The sequence below is a fragment of the Rhagoletis zephyria genome, unplaced genomic scaffold (genome assembly GCF_001687245.7).
Source record: "Rhagoletis zephyria isolate East Lansing unplaced genomic scaffold, Rhagoletis_zephyria_1.1 Rzeph_scaffold_00951, whole genome shotgun sequence".
Classification (NCBI taxonomy): domain Eukaryota; kingdom Metazoa; phylum Arthropoda; class Insecta; order Diptera; family Tephritidae; genus Rhagoletis; species Rhagoletis zephyria.
This window is the reverse complement of record NW_016158035.1, coordinates 146299-155140: the sequence shown is the minus strand read 5'-3', so window position 1 is coordinate 155140 and position 8842 is coordinate 146299.

The following is an 8842-nucleotide window of genomic DNA, read 5'->3' as shown; positions in this document are numbered from 1 at the left end:
GAAAATACGATTCGGATTGCAGCATACTATTTCTACGATTCGTACCAAAATCCGAATACGAAAGAGTTGCAGAATAGGGGTGTTAGTTTCCCATTTTGCAAACAAAATACCTATGTATTCATGACTTTAACGAGAACCCAGCGACAGATGAAGCAGAATAACAGATTAAATTTCTAAAAGGATAACTAAATTTAGAAATATATACAAATAGAAATGCTCAAACTACAAGCTCAAAAACAGTAATTGATGCGGTGTTTTCAAGATATTTTAACGCCCTTGAGTCACAAGTATATACAAGTGTAATATTTTATCAATCATACCGATAATTTTATGTATTAAAAGAATTAAAAATTTAAATAATTATAAAAAATTAAATCAGCAAAATGTATAAAATTAAGTGAAGTTAATATTTAATTTCTAACCTAACCTACATGTGTATGTATGTAACTGAATCCCTTAATAATAGGTTTACATATAACAAGATTTTCCTCATTTTCGCTCTTAACTCCCTTATTTGTAATTAGAGAAAGAGATTAGCCATACAAAATTATAGTTATAATATAATCTCAGATTAAATCGATAAATTTTTGGTGTCCAACAAAGCTTTATCGATTATACTTGCGACAACAGTTTTTTTTACAGTTTTTATCCGTTTGCAGTTCGGGATGGTCTTAACACATAGAATTACAGCTGCCCTTGTGTGGTGCGTTCATTTTTTCCACGCCTGTTAATACTCGAGTTCATAATAAAATGAATTGAGTTTCCCTATAATAAAATTACTCACTTTTCCGGCATTTCGTAATCCATTCCAGTGTATTTTATTTAAGAGAAATGCAGTCTGTTGAAGTGGCGGTTAAAAAGACCAATTAAACTGTAAACAAAGAACAGCTGTTTCACTACAGAGAAACTTTAGCCGCAACTGACAAATGAAACAAGCTTTTCGCTTGTCATTATTGATTGTGCATGCCTATGACTATAGTTGATGAGACGAAAATGACAATTGAACTGTCACAATTTACGGCTGTGACAAGACGCGAATAGGGCTGTTAGTGAAAAAGTGTGAGAGTATTGAAAATTGAAAGGGGAAAATTGAATGTGTCCGGCCCGGTACATAGAATAGAATTTCATATAAATATTGTTACAAAAGCTTGGCCAAACGCTTTGCCTGGGATGAACGCACTATTATTTTTTTTTTACAAATCTCAGATATAAATACATATGTACATATGTATGTCTTACGAGCAAAGAAAAGAATTCACATCAATATTCAATCAATGTAATCTTAAAGTGACAGTAGGTCATATTTTTTGTTTAAACATAGCATTTTGTCGAGGTTTACACCAAGCAGTCGTGTACGTCTTTCTTCTAGAATTCTGCCTGACAAAAAAAAAACTCTTTCAATAGTTGCTGAGCTAGCTGATATGTGAAAAATTTGCCTCGAAAAGATTCTAAGACGTGGAAAATCATTAGCTTTCTCCCAAAATTTTAAAACATCGTCCCAACTATTGTTTTCTGATTTTTTCAAATAAATCTGTATTTCAGCATTAATGCCTTCAAAAAACTTTTTAGCAGATTCATCTGTTTTTATCTTGGTTGACAATACGCATATATACACACATCATACGAGCCCTAAACGCCAAAGGGATGTAAGCGTCTTTTTTTTAATTTTTAATTTTGATGCAGAAATGCATTTATGTAGATGCTCTAGGAACATTTCTGCATCAAAATGAAAGATTTGAAAAAAATGTTGCTTACACCGTTTTGTTGGTTAGGGCTCGATATGTGAAAATAACGTGATTGATGGAAAGTCTAACTCACGCACACTCACGCCAGCCAAAGTTTCAGTCACACACGATCACGGAAGCTAAGTGATTTTTCTCTCAAAACCACTAACGCTCACGCGTGGCACGATGTGTCACGTAGAAAATTACATGTTTTGCCCATCTCTAACACGGTGCCACTGCTAAGGCAAAGAACATAGTGAGGCGGGGAAAAGAGAGCGACAGGACATTTTCTGATAATAGCGAAGAAAGAGACAAGAAACGTCGAAACATAGTGAAGCAACCATCAGCTCAGGAAGCAACGAAAACAAATGTTTTTTTTTTTTTCGCTATGCTCTTTGTCACTTTCTTCACTTTTCGCATCACTATATGCTGCCACATTGAAAAATAAAGGTTTGTTTTTGTCGCTATTATCCGAAAATGTCTTGTCGCGCCACTATGTTCTTTGCCTAAGGCACCGGTGCTAGAGAGACAACTGTCAGTTTATCGAACCTTTAGTTATTGAATCATGGTTTGTATACACATAAATTAAAGAAAACCAAGCGAGTGAATATTAGAGAAAAAATGGCTAAAAAGTCTAACAAATTCATGGATTTCAGTTCCGGAAGAATTGAAATCAGCAAAAGCAAATATTTTCTATATAATCGCTGTATTTTATTAATTGCTAATGCTGCATTTATATAGTATGCAACCAAATGAACTGTTGATACGCTAAAATATAGTGACTACATGTTCCAATAAGGATTTACATAGTATGCAGCCAAAACTGGTGATACACTAAAATAGAGTGACTACATGTTCCAATAAGGAATTCAATATCGCGTGGGATGCATATAATAAATTTTTTCATATGAAAAATGATGGGAAGATACTGAAGGGAATTAAAGTACCACATACGATAAAATTAATAAACTAAACCGTTTATTTTATTTCTTCAATAAACTTAAAAGTAATGATAAGAACCTTTTGAAATGTGCGCGTTGCAAGAATGATTTCGAGAATGATCTTAATAACCTCGCTGGGGAAATTTTACAGTTTTTTTAACTTGCAACATCAAAGTGAGAAACAAGAGTAAAAAAAGGAATAGAGGAAAATTCCATTTACCAAAACAGTGTTGCCACGCAAGCCAAATTTAAGTTGTGTTCCCACATGACTCTCCCCTAAATGAAGGCTTTAGGTGGAACACTAAAAAGTCAAATTTAATTCTAAGTGTTTGGTGTCGATATTAACGTTATCTGCTGCGGTGGTAGGCTTGTTGTTGTGGACGGTTGGAAAGGGACGTTTGAGATGTGAGCAGGTTTGATACGGTCGATGTCGACGTTGACCTCCTTGCCGTTTACATCGATGACAAATACTCGGGAGTCGATCCTTTCAATAATTTTATGTGGTCCTAAATAGGGCTGGGTTAGTGGTCGTTCACCAGCGCCGACTCTCAGAAAGACGTCTGTATAGATTGATAGCTCTTTGTAACATAAAGCTTTTTGCTTGTTATGATGCGTCGTAGGGGCTGGTCTAATTTTTTGCATGTGTGAACGTAAGTCGTAGAAAAAACCGTGCGTATCCACTGGTGGGTCAGTATTTGCGAAAAATTCGCCAGGTACTCTGAGGGTTGTTCCGAAGATGCATTCTGCCCGTGAAGCTTTCAAGTCCTCCTTGTAGCACATTCTTAATCCCAGCAGAACTTTTGGTAACGCTTGAGTCCACTGCGGAATTTGGTGGCACGTAATCGCCGACTTTAATGTGCGATGCCATCTTTCGACCGGGCCATTCGAAGCTGGGTGGTAAGCCCAAATTCAAATTCACTTGACACCGACCAGGCGCGAGAGGGCTGTAAACAATACGCTTTCGAATTGCATGCCCACGGCAACCACGGACCACATGGTTAGTAACTTGGGACATCCGAAGCATGCGATACAATGCTAGTTAAACACATTGGCGACGGTGTTATCTGTGATATGTTTGATTGGGACTGCTTCCGGCCACTTGGTGAAACGGTCAATCATGGTCATGACATATTTGAATACCTCTGACTCTGGCAAGGGTCCCACAAGATCCAGGTGAACGTGGTGAATTCTTTCGCCTGGCTCAGGAAATGCAGCAAGTGTTGCGTGAGCATGGGGTCCTACATTGACAAGGAATGCAGTTTCCGGCCCATTGCGTAATGTCTTTATTCATGGAGGGCGATACGTACCGTTGCGCAGCGATTTTGACCGTAGATCTACCGCTGGGGTGTGCCAAGTTATGTAACGCCTCGTAGATCTTGAGGCGCAGCTCTGATGCCACAAATGGATGGATGTTATTGGTAGATACGTCGCAGTAGACGGTTTGTCCGTCACGTCCAAAAGTCAGTTCCTGGAATTTTAGCCAAGTTTCGTTCCGAACAAGTAGTTGTTGCAGTTCTCCGTCTGCTGCCTGGGCGCGCGCCAATTCATCATGGCCAACCACAGCCTGTAGATGCATAGTATGTATACGAGAAAATGTGCCTGCTACATTGTTGTCCTAGCCAGAGATGTGCTCTAGGTTCGTGGTGAACTGACTTATGAAACCCAGTTGTTTTATTTGGCGCGGAGATGCCTTGTCAGACTGCTGTCGGAACGCATAGATGAGAGGTTTGTGGTTAGTTCTCACAATGAATTCGCGATTCGACTCAATGTCGAAAATGTTGGATTGCTTCATTTATTGCCGTTAACTCCATGTCGTATGTACTGTAGTTCTTCTGCGCCGGTGATAGTTTTTTTGAGAAGAATCCGCGAGGTCGCCACGTTTTGTTGTGCCGCTGCTCTAAGACTGCTCCTAACGCTGTACTGGACGCGTCACAAGTTATTCGAAGTTTAGCGCCAGGGATTGGATGATCTAGGAGGGTAGCCTTGGCGAGTTGTCCACGATCGTTTTTCTTGGAGTCCTTTTGTAGCTCGTTCAGTGGTGCTTGGGTGGTGGCGCCTGTAAAAGTTTACTGCTCCTATGAACCGCCTCAGGTCCAAAATGGTTTTTGGCTTTGGAAAATCCCGCAAATATTGGACTCGGTTCGGGAGTGGTGAAGAGCCAAGTGCTGTGACTTCTCTCCGAATACGCACTTCTCGGCATTTATGCTAAGGCCATATTTGCTTAGCCTTTGGAACACAAGATAGAGATGTTGGTCGTGTTGCTGTACGTTGCCCGATGCTACAAGCTGGTCATCGATGTAGGCGTATACGAAGTCGAGACCTGCGAGTGTTTCGTTGATGAAGCGCTTAAAGGATTGAGCTGCGTTGCGGAGTCCGAACGGCATACTGGTGAACTCGCATAGACCTAACGGGGTGATTAAAGCTATTTTGGGAACGTCCTCATCAGCTACCGGTATGAGAAAAAAATTTATTTCTTTGCGAAAACTGTCGAGTAATCAAAGAGCCGTGTCTCAGGTCCACTATTAGTCCATACTTGTGCAAAAGGTCTGCACCGATTATTAGATATGGAACATTGGCCAAGCAGAATATCCAGCGCGTCGGTTGACGTAGTCCGATGTCGCCATAAGTTTCGATTTTACAACCATTCGCTGCTTGTATTCGAATTGGTGTTGGTGATAGTCTGCTTTCCCGTGGTGGTGGAGTGAAGGAAATATCTGCTCCGGTGTCGACGAGAAATTTTATGTTTGTCGTGCGGTCGTAGATAAATAGTCAACGAGGAGTTGTATTACCACCAGTATTCGCCGAAACTACGGGGGGCAGTTTGTGTTTCCCTGTCTTTGTGCGAAAGCGCAAGGTTTCGTGCACTTGTTAGCACATGCCGCGCTGGCTGAGTTTGGCGATGCACTACTCGTTTCCTTACCAATATTGCTGGAGAATTGACGGTTTAATTTGTCCAATTGTTCAGCTAATTTTTCACGTTGTTGTTTTAAAGCGCTGGTTGTAGGGTTTCGTGTAATCGACATTACGCTCCGGCTATTTGTGTCGCGTTGTATTTCCATCACCTTGTTAGCTAGCTGCGCTAGTTGGGTGTTGTCTTCCTCGCCTGTAGCCACTAGTGAACTTGAAGTGGCAGTCTGTCGAGCCAAATAGCCCAGACGGTTGATCTCCGCAATCAGTTCAGATGGGCGCCGTTCCGCCAACTAATGCTTCTTTAAGTGCGGCGTACTTATTTTTTACTGACCGGTGCGATATTAATCTTTCTACGACTACTAGTTGAATCTGTGGTGATTCTGCGAAGCTGAAATTGTGCCTCCACTGCAGCGAACCACAACTGTTGGCTCCAGAACGGCGGTATTTCAAGGCGTTCTATATGTGTCGCAAGATGTTGCTGAGTCTGTAATTGCTTTTTATTGTGTTAGCTGTATATTTGTTTTACTAAATGTCATGTTATCTACATTTCATATAAACTTGTCATTGAAGTAAAATTTAAAACTAAAAAAAAATTTGGAAGGTTTTGGTTGTTTTTGGTAGAAAAAAAATATTTGTCCGTGGCAACACTGGTCTGAAACCTTTGACAGTGCCGATAGTACTCAGCCCTGCTAGATGTACGGATTTTTCCGTACGGTCCGGATTTGCAGGGGTGAAAATGGTTGTACGGATTTTTGTAGGGATTTTCGGTGTATTGCAAAAATTTGCCTGCATAACACATATCTCATAGGTTTCTTGTAGTTCCTGAAACCTCCATTTTTTTTTTCTTAAAAAATGCGTTATTTTCGTACTTGAGGGACTTATCTATAAACAGCTTGACTATTTTTCACCCGATTTTAAAAATTAAGCATGAGAACAGGATTTATAAGCCTTTAAAATTATGTAAAAAAATCTATAGGTAGACTTCGATTGTTAACGCGAAAAATTAAAAGAAAAACCCAATTTTCTTTTTTTCTAAACTTTAACCATCGTTTCAAACATTAAACTGTTAAGCCTGCTATACAGTTAAATGCGAGAGTGATCGTAAGATTTTTATTTTGACCAATATGTTCGTTATTACTTAACTGTTTGCAATAGTTGGTACATCAAAAGATAGAGAATTAACATATATTTCAGAATTATGGAATAAAAACTAATTTAAAATGCATAATATGCCTTTTTTCAAGCTCAACTCAACTGTGTGCGTACGCAAAGCATTCCCATGTGAAACATTCGTAAGTGAACGACAAGTTTTGACAGATGGGTGTGAGAACACTGCTTGTTAAAAAGTTCTAGTCAGAAAAATAAAAGTTGCGTTCCAGATGATTCACGATTTGCAGGCTTTTACAGGAAGTCGTTCCAGTTGACCACCTCTCATAAGGTTTATTAATGGAGAAAACAGCTGTTCCTGCAAATCGTGAATTTCGTTAATATCGTGAAGCATCTGGAACGCAACTAATAAGGTTGTCTGTGAAGCAATCAATAAATAGGACTAGTGGTGTTGCTTTACGGCGCGTTTACATTGGACAATGCTGTCAAGACAATGAAGATATACGTTTTAGTTGTCAAAATTGTTCCAAAGGAAAAGTATGCATGTATTAGTGAAAAAGTGTGCATGTATTGCTATTGCCATGACAGTATTGTCCGGTGTAAGCCCTAAGTTATTTGATGTCATTAAAAGTACGATTCCTGTGTTCACCTAAGTACAAACGATTTTTTTTTGCTCGCCAAACAAATTTTAGCGCACGGATTTTTCACGAATTTTTCACCCACCATTTTTTTGTCAGTGTACGGATTTTAGACACTGGCAGCCCTGATAGGGCTGTCGATTGTTTCCGACTTCTATTTACTAATATCGTTTCATTTCTTGGTACGTTCCGATACCATCAAAAAATCGATAACTACTTAAATGAGCTTACTCAACTCGCTATTCCGATACTAATTATATAAGCACAATATACATTTAGGTTTGAGCTCAACTTGAGGTTAAGTTGAGAACTAAGGTAATTCTCAAATCTCCAACGTTGTTTCTCAACAGTACTTCAAGTGGAGGATCATAGCGTTCTCAACAAAAAGGGCATTTTTCTTTGTATGAAAAAAGGATTGTTTCTCAAGTTGAGAAAATTCTAGTTCTCAACTTGAACTCCAATGTAATTCCCCAATTGGTCTCAAACATATCATTGAAATACTGAAATTGAAATAGTAAAATACCTTATACCTTTTTGATTGAAACAACTTACATAGATGAATTTAAATATTAATTTTTTTATTTCATTACTCTTTTTGTATTATGTAGTTCATCAATATCGTATTACAATAATTCACTTCAGTATACAGTACGACAGTAATTTTGCCACTTGATTCACATCGCGTTTTATTTTCATTTCAGATTATTTGAGGATACTTTGAAGATTATTTACTTTTTGTTGGTAAATTTCCTCTTTATATAGCTTTCGTTTTTCACTTGATAATTAAAAATTCGTTTCTCTATCAGGTTTTACGTATCTACGCGTCGGTTAAAGATGAGTTGGAGAATGATGTTAGATATCAACTTGAGAACTATGGCGCATATTCATAGTCATATTTAGTACTCAACTAAGTCGAAACTATTCTAAGTCACAACTAAAGCTATTCATAGTCGCCTTAGTTTCGACTTTTCTGGCTAAGTACCAACTTAAAATTTAGTTTCGGCAGCAGCTGCAACTAAGTCGTAACTAGGAAGAAGTATTTTATCAAATTAAGGGAAAACAGACGAAATATATAAAAATTAAGTTGGTAGAGGGTGATTTTGATAATATTGAATAATCTCCAATTAAAATTTACAAAGATCGATCCATTTTAATCGGAAGATGAAATTAAATGCGTATTACAATTCGAATAAAGCTACATCACAATTTTATAATTGGAATAATTTAGATAAATTCTCAAATAATAAGTCAGTTTCACGCTAGTTCTTTTAAAGTAAATTTGTGCATAACATTTAGATATCTACTATTTGTATGTTTCACAGCATGCTTTCGATAAACATCGACTTCACATCACTGCGGTTGTTCTGGCTATTTCACACAATTAACAAGAAAATGATACCTTATTCTTTTGCATAATCATGCAATGAAAATAAAAATTACATAAACGGATGATCAAACTTGACATTATTTAATAAAAATGTAATTTTTCCAAAATATCGAAAAGAAAAATCAATACATTTTC